This window comes from Rhinolophus ferrumequinum, chromosome 12, assembly GCF_004115265.2.
Source record: "Rhinolophus ferrumequinum isolate MPI-CBG mRhiFer1 chromosome 12, mRhiFer1_v1.p, whole genome shotgun sequence".
Classification (NCBI taxonomy): domain Eukaryota; kingdom Metazoa; phylum Chordata; class Mammalia; order Chiroptera; family Rhinolophidae; genus Rhinolophus; species Rhinolophus ferrumequinum.
Genome location: NC_046295.1, coordinates 8,712,472 through 8,727,980, shown reverse-complemented (window position 1 = coordinate 8,727,980; position 15,509 = coordinate 8,712,472).

Below are 15,509 nucleotides of genomic sequence, written 5' to 3'. Positions count from 1 at the left end.
GAGCATGTATTTGAAAAGGCTACTGTGGCTGCAATGTGAAGGACTTGAAGGGAGGTCAAAAGGGATGCAGGGAGACCAGTAGAAGGTGGTTGCAGAGCTCCAGGGAAGAGCTGATGACAGTAACTTGGACTAGAATGGTGGCAGTGGAGGTGAAGAGATAGTACATTTAAGAGCTATTTTGCAGGTTTTATCAACAGGACTTGGTGATGCACTAGATATGGATGAAGAGGAGGAAAATGAGGAGAGTTATGAGAACTCTTATTTTTCTGGCTGGTGCGAATGGAATGAATGGTGGTGCTATTCACAGAGAATTAGAGCACTAGAAGAGACCGCTTTGATGAGAATCATGAGTTCAGTCTTGGAGATGTTGAGGTTTGAGGTTTTGTTTTTCTTTTTTCCTTTTGAGATATTCAATTGAGGTCTTGAGCTCAGAACTTGTTTCCCCAGAACCTGTATTTTGTTAGGGTATCAGGTGTCTTCATGCCTCAGGGGAATCTGGGCCCCCTTCCAGCTTCAACGGTGATTAATCTTAAATCGTGCATTGTAATTCCATTTTCTTGCCAATGATTGGTGTAGGAATAGGCTTGTGGTGCAAATCTGGCAGAACAGATCTCAGGGGATGTATTCTAGAGCGTTTCCGGGAACTTTTTTCTTGTACCTAAAAAGGGATGGGAAGGAATCTGCCATCTTCCCACATCTATTCTTTGGTCCTTTTTATGTGAGGAGGACCTGATGCTTCGAATTTCTGTCCCTTAATGTGACTATAAGGATGACAGAGCAGAGGGATGGAGAAAACCTAGGTTCTTGATGTTGAGCTGCTGACTTACCCCACTCGGGAACCTCCCTACCTCAGACTCTTATTATGTAAGATGATAAACACCATTATTGTTTAAGCTACGCTTAGTGCTTGCTTCTTGCATTCAGAAGCATCCTGTTAGAAGCATCTTACTGAGGTGCGTCATTGCCAGCTTTTACTTTAATAGCAAATGGAAAAGGAACCCTTAATCCTAACTGCTGCCGGGCCGTGTTTTACTCACTTATTCAATGTCTGTCTGTCATTCCTGAGGAGGACAGGGATGGTGGCTATCTTATTCATTGCAATTTATATTCCCATTGCTTAGCATTCTAGGTGGCTGCACAGCAGGTTCTCAAATATGTGCTGACTATCTGAAGATTTTAAGATATATGATCATCTCCTGGGAGTCAGCAGAGGTTTGTGATTAAAAGCCTATTTTTTTACTCAAAAGAATTGAGAGCAGATGTTTGAACAAGAACTTGTATCTGAATGTTTATAACAGCACTGCTCACAATAGCCACAAGGTGGGAAAAACCCCAAATGGACATCAACTGATGAATACATAAACAAAATGTGGTACAATGGATTCATATTTGGCGCTAAACAAAGAATGAAGTGTTTACTGATACCTGCCACAATATGGATGAACCTTGAAAACATTATGCTAAGTGAAAGAAGACAGACACAAATATTGTATGATGCCATTTACATGAACTGTCCAGAAGAGGCAAATCCATAGAGACAGAAAGCAGATTAGTGGTTACAGGGGTTCAGGGGAAAAGGGAATGGGGAGTGAGTGACTGCTTAATGGGCATGAGGTTGCCTTTTGGGGTGATGAAAATTTTCTGGAACTATATAGTGGTGATGGTTGCACACAATGCGAATGTACTAAATACTACTGAATTGTACACTTTAAAATAATAATTAAAATAGTAAATTTTGTGTATTTTACCGCAGTTTTAAAAATAAACCATATATTTTAGAGTTAGACCATGATTTGAATCCTGGCTCAGCCACTAATTAACTTCATGCCCGTGGACATGTTCCTTATTTCTGCGCCCCAGTTTTCTCTTCTGTAAAATGAAAAAACTAATGGCACCTGCTTCAGAGGGTTATTGTGACGACTGGGTCAGATAATGCATATGTAGTGTTCACCACCATGGCACAGAGTAAATCCTCAGTAAAAGTCATTATCAACATTACTATCATCCTCATCATTTTGAATCAGACCTAAGACTAGGTAGAGTTACAACAAGGCCTCATCATTATGATGTAAATGAAGTTTTCAGACTCTTCATGCACCAGAATCACCAGGTGCACCAAAGACCATAATTTGAGAAGCACTGCTTCAAGCCAAGGTTGTCTCTGGCATCTTAAACTGCCACAACACCAAGGAACCATTACCACTTAAGAAGGGCGTGTCATCTCCCTACTGGATATCTGGAGACATCTCACTCCCCCCATTTTCCTCCTATCCTTTCTGACAGCCAACTATAGCAAGTTCTTAAGGCATGCCTTATGAGTACTCCACCCTAATTTCCAAACATAACTGCCTAAAACAATTGTAAATCAACCAATCCTGGTTGCTTCAGGATTAAGAACACCTTTAGAACCACTGGAATAGAGATGAGTAGCCTCTAACAGGTATTAGGTCTTATGGGGCTATTGATTAATGTTGAACTTACTGATGGTAACTTATTAAGCAGCCTCACATTTTTTTCCTGACCATTTTTCTGCTGGGAGATTGCATCCATAAATGCAATCTTAAAATATAACTTCACCATGTTAGCATAAGTTACTTGCAGCATTGTGTTTAATGTGATCAGTTAATAGACTGATCTTCCTAATAATCCAAGATCTAAAATTAACTCGAGTAATTATAATACCAAATGGGAAAAAATGAAAACCACACATGCACATCCATATAGCTTATATAATCAGGCATACCAAAAAAGCAGTGAGATGTGGATGCTAAATAATACCACCAGCCCTTCCACAGTCGTTATTTATTGGCACCAGTGGAAATGCAGTGAAGTTTAACTACATACAAAATGTAAGTTTCCTTGAATTGCTTAATATATGAATTCCATTAGGAATAATAAAATAAAATACACTGAAATCTTCTAGATGGACTTAAATGTAGCTTTATTACTTTTAATTACATGCAGGGAGCAACACGTGGGTGAGGACCAAGGGGCCAGTCAGGCTGTAAAAGGTATGAGTTTTTGTGAATCACCAGAGGTTGCATTCCATATACTGTTTTTTGCAACTGAATTACTGTTATCTCTTTGCTTATGTTTTCTCCTCCATAAAATTAGGATGATTATAATCAGTCCTGGGCTCCTCATATGTTTGATGGGAAGATAAAACCAAAGAAGGAAATTGAAAAAGTAAAAAAAAATTGCACTTCTCACAATTGTTTCTACTTGCTTAATATATGCAAAAACAAAAATGTTTTTCCTACATCTAAAAGGATCTCATCTGTCCTTTATGTCAGCTGAGTCAATTGTGATAAGATCAATGAAAATATAGTTTTCGGTTTAGTTATTATAAGGTTGATACGTGAATTCAAATTCAGTTTCCCACAGCAAATGAATAAAGCAAGTTCATAATCTCAAAGTTAGGGGTTGTAGAACCATAAGCCTTTAACAACCAAGATACTATAGGAAAACTTCTAGCAAGCCCAAATCCATTTATGATGACCAAAACCAGAATATTTAAATCTGCACCCAGCCTACTACCATTTGTCATTGAGGTTCTTTCCCACTTTTTCTGGTGGTGAGATGTTACTGGTTAGCACAGTGCTTTGTATCCTCAGAGTACTGTGCCAACAGAACAGTTTTTTTTATTTTCTCAAAGTTCCTAGTATCAACATTTTGGTCTTGGTTATAACTTTCATCAAGGCTGAATAAAATAATTTGGAATTTAGAACTTCTTAGTTCCACATTTATTCTGGATTCTTCTAGTTGTGAGCACCAGAAAACTCACCTGGAAAAAGTAAACAAAGAATGTTGTTGGCTCAAGAAAAAAGTCCAAAAATGAATCAGGCGTTGCTGGATTGGGGATAAACCATATCCGGACCTGATCTCTCTCTGCCCCTCCCCCCGCCAGCTTTATTTTCTTCTGTATTTGCTTCCCTTTTACCGGTTTCCCACCACAGATGGTCCCAGTAGCTCCGTGTTTAAAGGCTTACAGTTGTAAGCCCAGCAGGAAAAGAAAGAAGACTTTTCTGTCAACACTGGCACAGGTGTCCCAGAATTGAATCACAGGTGTGTCTGGGGTCACGTGTACACCTTGAACTAGTTGCTATAGTGAACAGTATTTAATTCTCTGATCAACCAAGCCCAGATCACCAGGCCAAGCTGTAGTCTGATTGAGTCAACCCCCTGAACCCTGGGACTGAGTGGAAGGGGGGTGGTTCCCCAGAAAATAAGTTTTCCAATATCAGCAGGTAGGAATAGAGGGCTGGGGAGGTAACACACAGAATTCCCTGATTAGCATGAGTGTGTTATTGGTACACCTCTTGCAACAGTGGACTGTTTGTTGTGCTCTGCATTATAATTCTTCCTCCTTATTTCTCTTCCTGAAGGCCAGAAATTATATCTAATTCATTTGGTATCCCGTCCTTCCCTTTTCCTGGTCTCATCTCCAGTGCCTTTTATTCAGGAAATATTTGTTGTGTTAATGAATGAGTTTCTTGTTTGTATACATAGGCTCCTGATAAATAATTGTGCATGTATTAAAAAATAAAGTAAAAATGCAACAGATAATGTATGAAAATTAATTAATACATGTTATATGAATCAATGTGATATCATTTCTTTTTTTCTGAAAGTTTATTATTATTCTACACATTTACTAACAATCATAGCTGAATTTTATACAGTGTTTGCTTGGTGCTAACCATTTTTCTAAGCATTATCTGTTCTCTTTCTAAACATTATCTGTTCATTTAACCCCTACAACAACTGAGGAGATAGATGTATCTGCTGTCTCCTTTATTTATTTATTATTATTTTTTAATATTTCTTTTTTTTTAATTTTATTGGGGAATATTGGGGAACAGTGTGTTTCCCCATGGCCCATCAGCTCCAAGTCGTTGTCCTTCAATCTAGTTGTGGAGGGCCCAGCTCACTGGCCCATGGCCCATGGGAATTGAACCGACAACCTTGTTCAGAGCTCGCACTATGACCAACCGAGCCATCCGGCCACCCCTGCTGTCTCCATTTTACAGTGAGATGAGTGCCTCAGTAAGTGGTAGAGCTGGGATCATGAATGCAGGCAGTCTGGCTTGAGTCTGCACTCCTAACCTTTACGCTCCTGCTAAGCATTGAGCTAACAGCTTGGATGTGAGCAGGACATCATCTCTCTCCTTAAAGAGCTAAGTAAGCAGGGGGACAATGTAATTTTGCAGATAAATGCTACAAGGGAGCTGAGTGGGTGTCCTTAATTATATCACTAATAGAAATTATATGCGGGAGTGCTCACTATGGTGCTAGTGTGAGGAAATGATATACTTAAACACCCCCACCCCCCAACTGTTTTGAGGGCTAAAAGCTATATTGTGTTGTCGTGCTGAAGACCCTGCTTGCTGCGCCATTTGTCGTATGGGGCGGCCTGCGGGGTCTCTGCTCCCGCTCCCCACATAAGAACGCAGGATATGGCTAGGCCAAAAAGGAACACCCACGGAGCCATAGATAGGGGAGTCATACCGCTATGTTCTTTCTGGCGACCTGGCGAGACACACGCAGTAGTAGCCACACGACCCGCAGTCCGCCACTCACTTTTCTGCTTGCCAACCAACCAATCAACGCAGCCCCGCATTTATATCAGTAGCCAATTGGCTAACTGGTTACAGCTGATGGCCAACCAATCAAGTTGATGGTCATTCACTACCCGAGCCAGCTCCTTCCCATGCAAGGTGAGAGCCTGGAAACTGCTCTCTGGGACTCTGTCCTCACACTTCACCCCTCTAGGATCTTGCCTCACAATCTACGCGACAAGCATAGAAAAAAGCATTGGCCAATTCCACTATATAGTGATATGTTCCCAGGCGGACAGTCAGACCGTCAAATTGTGTATTGAAGGTACTGTCGCGTGCAAAGGTGCCATCACCTTATTTAACTCCCTGTAGTCCACAGTCGTTCTCCAGGTCCCATCTGGATTCTTGACAGGCCGTACTGGGGAGTTAAAGGGACTGTGCGTTGGCCTCACAATATGTGCCTTCTCCAATTCCAATATTGTATGACCAGTCTCCTCCTGCCCTCCTGGCAGGCGGTACTATCGCACTGTAACCACGCACCGGGGCTGTGGCAACACTTGAGGAGGGTGGTGAGCATGCCCGCATGTCACCGCTTTCACCACCCGGATCCAGAGACGGAACTCTCCTACCGTCGTCTGTAAGCTGAGGCCATGTTGCACGTCCACCCCTAGAATATACTCCGGACCTGGGGAGACATACACCTTGTAGGTACGAGGGGGAAGCCTTCCGATACCCAGTGGTAAGGAAACAGCTTTCACAGTCACGGTCTTCCCCCGTAGCCATCAATGCAGATTGCTGGTCCGGGGAACAGTTCTGGGTTCCCATAAACAAGACTGCAGTCTGCACCAGTGTCAACTAGGGCCAAAGCCCTCTGCACATTAGAAGGGGACAATGTATGGACAGTTCCACGTGGGGCCTCCGGTCCCTGCTCATCCCCTCTGACCGGGTACCTTGGCCCCACTCCTAATGAAGCTGGAAGGAGTCAGCCTCAAGCGGCTGCATGAAGTCCTGGAGGGACACGGGTTGTGCTTTCCCAGACCTCCTTTAGGCTTCTCTGGAATTACTGTTCCAGACGCAACTGTTTCCAAAGTTCCAACAAGAGTGTATTGGGTTGTTGGTCTATTTTTTCCCTCGATCGACCCCTGCTGCCACAAGATAACACCACATCTGTGCGAGTGTTACTCTCTGAGGCTCGCGACCTCGCCCCTTTACTTTTGATTTGGGCTTCCAGGGCTCAACTGTTCGGATCTCCTGTCTTACCTTCCTTTGCCTCCAGCTTTCAACATCCCCTAGGGTGGCCATGGCAGTTGTAACTTCATGGATATGCCACCCCACATAGGGCGTAAGAATGATTTGAGTAAGTTCGTATATGACTGCCACTGACTCACAGTGTCTGGCAGCTCACCAGCCTGTCCCCATACTGTGCGTACCGCAGCAGTGAGCCACTCCATTAGAGAATGGTTGCCCTGGTCTTGGGCCAACCTGTGGCAGTTCTGTAACCTTTGTCGCAGGAACAGATGCACTGTCAGGAAGGCTAGCTTTTCCATCTCGCCTGGGGAGCAGAGAATGTTGTCTGTTCCCTCATCCCATAAATATAGTAGCCAATCTGAAACGGGCTCTCCAGGGCGCTGTCTGTATTGCCTCCCCAGCTCCTGCAACTCAGTGGGAGTGTAAGGGGTGTAGGTTGTGAACTCAGTCACAGCTGGGTTGCCTGCAGCAACGCCCCCGGGCCCAAAGGTTGCTCACATTTTACCCTTTGTTTCAAGATTGGCAGGGCTTGCAATTGGTTAGGAGCTACATTGTCTCCACTCGCTTCCTCGTGCCTCTGCCTCAGAGTCTCCACCTTGGGGCCCCTCTTCTAACAGGCGGATCTGGGCTTCCAGTGCCTCCAACCGGGACACCTGGTCCAGCACCTGGGCTATTTCATTAGGTGCATTTTCTGTGTTGAGACTCAAGGCCGTGAGGAACATCCAGCCCACGCAGCCGGCTATAGCCTTCGCCTCCTCTGGCAACCACTCAGCCAGAGCCTGCAGGGCTCTCTCCACACTGGCTGGAGAGCCATCCATGTCCTCCCACCCCTCCTTGGGGGTCCAACTCCTGCGAACAGGGGCCACCAGGCACCACACACTGTGTGGGGGCCACACGTCCTCCTGCCCAGAGTCAGACTCCATTCCTACCTGGCCGGAATCCTGCTCGCTGTGCCAGGCATCCGATTGGGTGGAGGCCTCAGTACACGATGTCCGCAACCCTCGGAGCCTACAGCAGCAGCACATTACTAAAAGGAAGGTGACGCCTTCTGTGGCCAGGAGGGAGCTGTACCATCTGGTACAGAGTCTCCCAGGCAGACCGCGCCTCCCATTCCCGGCACAACTCCTTTCGGGCCTCCTGAAACTGCACTTTTACACGCACACACTGCTCCACCATGCTTCGGTAGGTTTTGGCCAGCACCATACCCTGCTCACTGCGCCATTTGTCGTGCGGGGCCGCCTGCGGGGCCTCTGGTCCCGCTCCCCACATAAGAACGCAGGATATGGCTAGGCCAAAAAGGAACACCCACGGAGCCATAGGTAGGGGAGTCATACCACTATATTCCCTCTGGTGGCCGGGCAAGACACACGCAGTACTAGCCACACGATCTGCAGTCCGCCATTCACTTCTCTGCCTGCCAACCAACCAATCAACGCAGCCCTGCAGTTACATTAGTAGCCAATTGGCCCACCCGTTATAGCTGATGGCCAACCAATCACAGTTGATGGTCATTCACTACCCGAGCCAGCACCTCCCCACCCGAGGCCTAGAGCCTGTAAACTGCTCTCTGGGACTCTGTCCCCACAGTGTACATGCTAAGGTTGAATTGACTAAAATGTTGAAATAGGGCTGCTCTTCTGCTTGGATTATATTTCGGAAATGTATTAAAAAATAAGCTAACACTTCACTCTCTAAGGATGGTCTGGGACCAGCAGCTCCATGTTAGACATGCACAGTCTCAGGCCTACCTGGAGCTACTGAATCAGGATCTGCACTTGACAACATCCCTAAGGGATGTCTGTGCATAGTAAAATTTGAGAAGCATTGAGCTAAAGTAAAAATACGAACCAGCAACAGGATCTGTCAGGATCATCTGAGGGAAGCCTGGTCATCTTTTGTCACTGACATGTTTAGGGCTTGTGTAGCAGCTGGTCCATTTGAAGTGCTCAGCCTGGGACCAAGGCACGCAGTGACGAAGATTGCCTGATTCCCAAGGAAGGAAAGAGATCCTGCACCAGCAGGGGCTCAGGCCACTTCTTCCACTGCCAAGTCCTGGAGCCACGTGTCCTTTGATGAACTCACACTTAAAAACTAGGTTACGTGGAATGAATTGGGAAAGCCTCCAGAAAGGAGGGAAGCCCAGTCCAGGGCTTTGATGAATGACTGAGCCATTGCAGGGAGAATGACATGTGTCCATAGATAGGAAATTGGGAGTTTTGGATTAGCTAGGATTTCTGTGTAGAAGGGCAAAATATGGGGCTACACCAATAGGTAGGAGTCAGACCTTGGATTAATTTGTGGGCATGGTAAGGAGTTCAGAGTTTACCTTTTAAACCCAGAGTGTGTCCCCAGTTTTTTGAAGGCTGGGTGGAATTATACATACTCATTGAAAGAAATTAAAACTGTAAAAAGCACAAAGAAAGTAAAACTCATCTGATATCTCACCACCCAGCAATGATACTGCTGACACTTTCTAAGCATTCTTCTAGTCTTCTTCATGCATGTAGACACATACAATTCTACATATCTACTTTTTTGGCTCAACAATGTCATAGACATAGTTCTATGTCAAGAAATACATCCATATCATTATTTTAGTGGCCACAAAATATCCTATCCCATTGTATGCCAATGCTTTATATACCAGTCTGGGTCCAATCAGAAGACAGAAACACACAGTAATTTAAACAGGGGAAGCTTAATATAGAGAATTATTAAACTATGACAGAAGAGTAATTATAAAGATAGAAAAAAAATCTGAAGAGTATCCTAGGGTACACAAGGAAGGACAAAGTTGGAAGAGAGTTCAAACTTCTTTGAGGAAGACGTGGTTACAGCCAAGTGGATGGTGGAGAAGTTTGCTGGGTTGTCAGGGCAGAGATGGTCCAAAATCACTGGGAAAGCAGGAGCAGCCATCCAGGGCTCAGGCAAGTCAAGGCTGATGGAGAGGAGGATGCACAAAGGGAGTTGGGGACCGCTTTTGATACTGCTGGAACCAGAAGCTGGGGAGATTCCAGTCTGCCGGAACCTAGTACATTTCTGTGTGTGACTTGGGCTTGGGAGACTCCAGACACTGCATGGATCAAAATTCAAGTGGTTGGCCCACTAGATGTCTAGTCCCTGGTACGTGCACACAAGGGGCAGAGGAGAGGGTGCCAGGAGCAGCACCTCGGCTGGGACACAGGCCCATGCATTCTGAGGCTCTTGGCTATCCTGCCACTGCCCATGTTGACAGCTGAAAACAGCAGAAGCCTGGCAGGCAGTACAGAAATAAACCACTTGGAGTTAGGCAGTGCAGAAAAACACATGCTCTGCAGTAGCCTGGTATGATCTACTGCTGACCTAGAAAGAGAAAAGCTCTTTCTCTTCCAGTGTCCTTCCAGCAGCCACTACAGCCAGAGCTTAACATCTGCTGGCAATGGAAAATGATTTAAAGAGCCCAGATCCATTTTTGCAGAGCAGGCAATAAAGGATGATTTGGAGATGTGAGACAATAAATAACTGGCACACCATAGTGTACTTAGCGATGCATATTTTGATGTTTCCCATGTTTCACCATTTTCAACAATGCTGGCATGTGTGACTCTAGATATACATATTCTCATACTTGATTTTAAGAAGAGAGTTTTAAATTGAAGAGGTGAACATGAGATTTACATCCCGTTCTTGGGTTGGTCAAGCAAAGCCATGGTTGGCTTAGGGAAATGCTGTGGAAATCACCAGCTGTCTGGGTCACTCAGAGGTGGCCAACGGCTTCCTCTAGAGTTGGCCACAGCCACTTTTCTAAGAATCACTAGCTACCAGGGACAACGTCTACTTAAGGAGTCTTCGTACACCCAGGCCTCATCTCACCTCTGAATGGTCATCAAAGCCCAAGCTCGGAGCCATTCAGGTCTCTCTCAATGTAATAGACCTCTGCCTGGCCACTCTGTGAACCAGAGCTCTTCCCGTTGCTTCTTTACTTGGCCCTTGAGGGGTCCATCCCCTTCCCATCCCTCCCGCCCTCCCCACACGCTTAGGAGATTTGCTTATTCTTCTTGGGAAATATTTTTAAATTTGTTAAATCAGATTTCACATTTATAGATGTTTGTAAATAGAACTAAAAGCCCTCTAGCATCCACTCTACTGCATGGAAATCTTGTCCTATGTTTTCCCCACCCCTCGAATCCCAGTTCCTACCTCGAAATCCCTCAAATTAACCCTGTTAGTATTCATTTCTTGCAGACATACCTCAATCCATTAATGAGCTGAGCATTCACATTATGCCAGGGAATCCTTAGAGGGATCCTCAAAGATAGGTGCTATTATCACTATTTTACCCATGAGGAAATTATAGTAAAAAAATCTAAAGGGTTTGTCTAAGGTCATAGAGGTAACAAGTAATAAAGCTGGAATTTGAAACCAGGTCCCAAGTCTAAGGTCTAAGGGTGATACTAATTCCAACAAAGTGAAAACTGAATTCCAAAAAAAGACACAGGACACAATAAATGAACAAGAAATAGACAACTGTATCATGGAATAGAATAGACCCATGCTGAATGTGATTTAGCATATAACAATTACAACAACACTGAGAACAACTAACATGTATTGAGAGCTCACTATATACCATATCCTCATTGACCCTGTTTTACTTATTGGGAAAACAAGACTTAGAGAGGTTAAGTATAATACAATGCCCAAGTTCACAAAATAATGCCATGACTGCGTTCTTAACTATTTGACTATTCTACGATAAAGGTAAAAGCATCTCAAGTCAGTGGGGAAACGGATACACTTTTCAATAAATTGTATTGGAAGAAGTGGCTTTTACATTAGTGAACACTAGCTACTGTAACTTCAGTAGTTTAACAATATAGGAAATTATTTATCTCTCACTTAAAGTCCAAAATGGGTGGTCCTGATTGGTGATGGCCCTTTTTGAAATAGTGATTCAGGGATCAAGACTTCTTCCATCTTAAGATAGTTCTACTTCAAAACATGGTTTCCAAGGGTCTGTGCTCGACTACATCAGCCAGAGGGGAAAGAGCACAGAGGATGAGAGTGGGAAGTGTTTATGGGCCAGGCCTAAATAGGGGTTCATAATTTCTACCTACATTTCCTCTCTAGAGCTTAGTCGCCTGGTTACACTTAACTGCAAAGAAGGTTAAGAACCACAGGCTGCTGTATGCCCAGGAAGAAGAAGAAATGTTTTTTGGTGAGCATCTAATCATCTTTGCCACAGTTATCCATTGGGATTTAAAAGCTAAGCTAGATTTGTACTTCACATCATATCCACAACAACAAATTTAAGGTGAGTTAATAAGATAACACCAAAATGAACTATGAAAGTGTCAGAACAAAGTATTTTTTTATAATGTTGGGTTGGAAAGACCTTTAACAAATCACAGAACCCAGAAGTTATAAAGGAAAAGATTGTCAGATTTAACTGTAGGAAGACTAAAAACATCTGAACAACAAAAAGATACTGTAAACAATGTAAAGAAAGTAACAGATCAGAAGAGGGGGTGGACGGGTGACTCAATTGGTTAGAGCGCCGACTCTGGGCAACGGAGCTGCCCGTTCGATTCCCACATAGGCCAGCGAGCTGCACCCTCCACAAGCTCAGCTCCTGGGTGGCCAGATGTCTCAGTTGGTTGGAGCACCGGCTCTCAACCACAAGGTTGCCAGTTGGACTCCTCGACTCCTGGAAGGGATGGTGGGCTGCGCCCCCTGCAACTGACATTCAACACAGCAGCAGCCCCCTGCAACTAACATTGAACAGGGCACCTTGAGCTGGGCTACCGCTGAGCTCCCAGATGTCTCAGTTGGTTGGAGCGCGTCCTTCCACCAAGGGATGGTGGGCTGTGGCCCCTGCAACTAACAACAGCAACTGGACCTGGAGCTGAGCTGCGCCCTCCACAACTAAGATTCAAAGGACAACAGCTTGACTTGGAAACGTCCTGGAAGTACACACTGTTCCCCAATAAAGTCCTGCTCCCCTTCCCCAATAAAATCTTAAAAAACAAAAACAGATCAGAAGAAAATATTTACATCATATGTAATTGACAATAGATAAATAAGTAGAATATACAAATACTTATACAAATCACAAATACTTATACAAATCATTGAGAAAAAGACCACTCAGTGGAAAAATATGAACAGGACATTTTCTGAAGAAAAAAATCAAATAGCTAGCAAACATATAAAAGGCTGCTCAAATGCAACATAATCAAGGAAATCTAAATTGAAATAATAAATGACTTTTACCATCAGATTTGCAGCTATAAAAATATGTTCAGGATTAAAGTGAATGTGAGGAAATAGGAATTCTTTTATACTATTGGCAGGAATATAAATTGTCCCAGCATTTTAGAAAGGCAATTTGGCTATATCTATCAGTTAAATATTTCCATAGCTTTCAACCCAGTAATTTTTGAACCCAGCATCATTTTTGCACATGTACCTAAGGAGGGACAACTAAGAATGTTCTCTGCATTATTGCTTAAAATATTAGAAAAAAATTAAACAATCTAAATGTCCATCAATAGAATAATACTATGGAATGATATTGTTAAATAAACTGTACATACCGTGGAATACTAGGCAGTGAATATAAAGAATGAGGCAAAGCTCAGTGTAAAACAGACAGAGATCTCCAGGGCATCATTTTCTAAGTGAAAAAGATAGCCACAGAGCAAAAGGAACAGTTTAATCTCTATGTTTTTAAGAAAAATCACAAAATATGTCATGCATTTCTGTATGAGCATGCTTATAAGTGCATTTAAAAAGGTCTGGGAAGATACTACTAAACCAGCAACAGTAATGTCTGGGGATGGGTATGAGAACTGAATTTAAAGAAAGCCATTGGATTTTGCTATTGGTTCATCACTGACTTTTGAAGATCAAGTCTCATGAGAGTTGTAAGACCAGAAACAAAACTGAAGAAGTGAATGAATGGAGGGAGATGGGAAGGGGAAGTGAGCATAGAAAGAACCAAGATACAAAGTCCAGAGAAAATGAAATAGAAATGTACAATGAACCCAAGGCACAGAAAGAAAGGGCTTGGTGGTGCGGACGAGCTCAGAGGACCAGTAGGTAATGTCTGAAGATGAAGGGATTCCTGAACACAATTGCAGTCAAAATTGAGGTGAGATAGCTTCAAAGATCTCATCAGCATTAGCTGTTTTCCAAAGCATGAAAAAAATCATGATAATAAGTTTTTTCTATAGGAGCTTTAACAACATATTATACATATACATACATAAGGACAATCTTCTGTATTAGTATATATTTCACAACCAATTGCAAAACTGGGTATGGCTTTATTTCTTTATTTAAAAATTGATGTATGTTATGATATTTTCAGTTAAGTCATCAATTTGGCACTTCAACTGGAATGCTCAGGAATTATTTGTTTTTTAATTTCTTCTCTGATTGAAGGCCAGGCGGTATGTAGCATGCATGTTCACATGAGAGTTTCTTTGGTAACATGAGGGTTTTAAATAAGTATTTTTTAACTGAAAAGGGCAATTTGGGATTTTGTTTAAAAGCTTTATTGAAGTATAAATTATATTTCACAAAGTTAAGCTGTTTTAAGTGCACGATTCAGTTAAATAAATTTACAAAGTTGTGCACCTATCACCACAGTCCAATTTTAGAGCTTTTCTTTCACCCCCAGAAAACCCCTCTGCCCTCCATCCCATTTCCACCTTTAGTCCAGGGCAATCACTGATTTATTTTCCATCTCTGTAGATTTGTAGAAAGGGAACTTTCATACAACAAAATTTTTATAGCCTATAGAGCCCTCGCAATGTCTTCATCTACCAATAATGTCCAAGTTCATGTGTGAGAGAGAATAACTTCTCTCTTAGCAGCTGAAGTCCTCAAGGATGAGTTATTCAGTCTAGATGAGAATAACACCCCACAAAAGGGAGCCTGGAGAGCAAGAGTTGGTGGTTTCCAAGTCCCACCGAATAGTTGGGGATGGGAGTGAGGGAAGACTTCAGCGTTCCAAGTTTCAAGAAGCAGTTTAGAGTATCTGTGGGTCACTTAAAATCTGATTCTCTTGATATCTGTAGGAGTTGAACATGTTTTATTCTCTGGATTGTCCAGGCTAACTACTGAGTAAAACACAAATACATAATCATGTTCATCCTACCATCTCCCACGGACAAATTTTAATTTTCAGAAGTAGTGCAGTAAATCCACGAGGAGGAAGAGAAGTATTTTCCTGCTGACTCATACTTTATAAGCCACTTCTCTATCAATGAAATCTGTCCTGTACATTACTTACTGGACATTATAATACGAGCAGTATTGGTTTTTTACCCCTTGCCTCCCCACTACCTTTCTCCACTCTCTGTTTTCAAATTATGACCTCTCAGGTCCTCTAGGAAAACAAAGCAATCCTATTGTTATTCCATAAAATTTGCCTTTTTCTGGCTGCCTCCTTGACCTAGATGAGGCTGTAAAATCAGTAATTGTAAGTTGTTGATTAAATTCTTGGCCAAGGTCATACTCAGGGAGGATGGGAGGTTGCAACTTCATTCTTCTAGTTATAAGGACATAAATTATTATATTCTCTCAATCTACGTGATTTCTACTTGCCCTATTTACTAAAAGCAACTCACAGATATGGTGGTGTTTTGTTAGGCCTGTTGAGTGATGGCTCCTAAATGTCATCAACACAATCTGTTGCTAAGACAAAGCTGAGTTTAT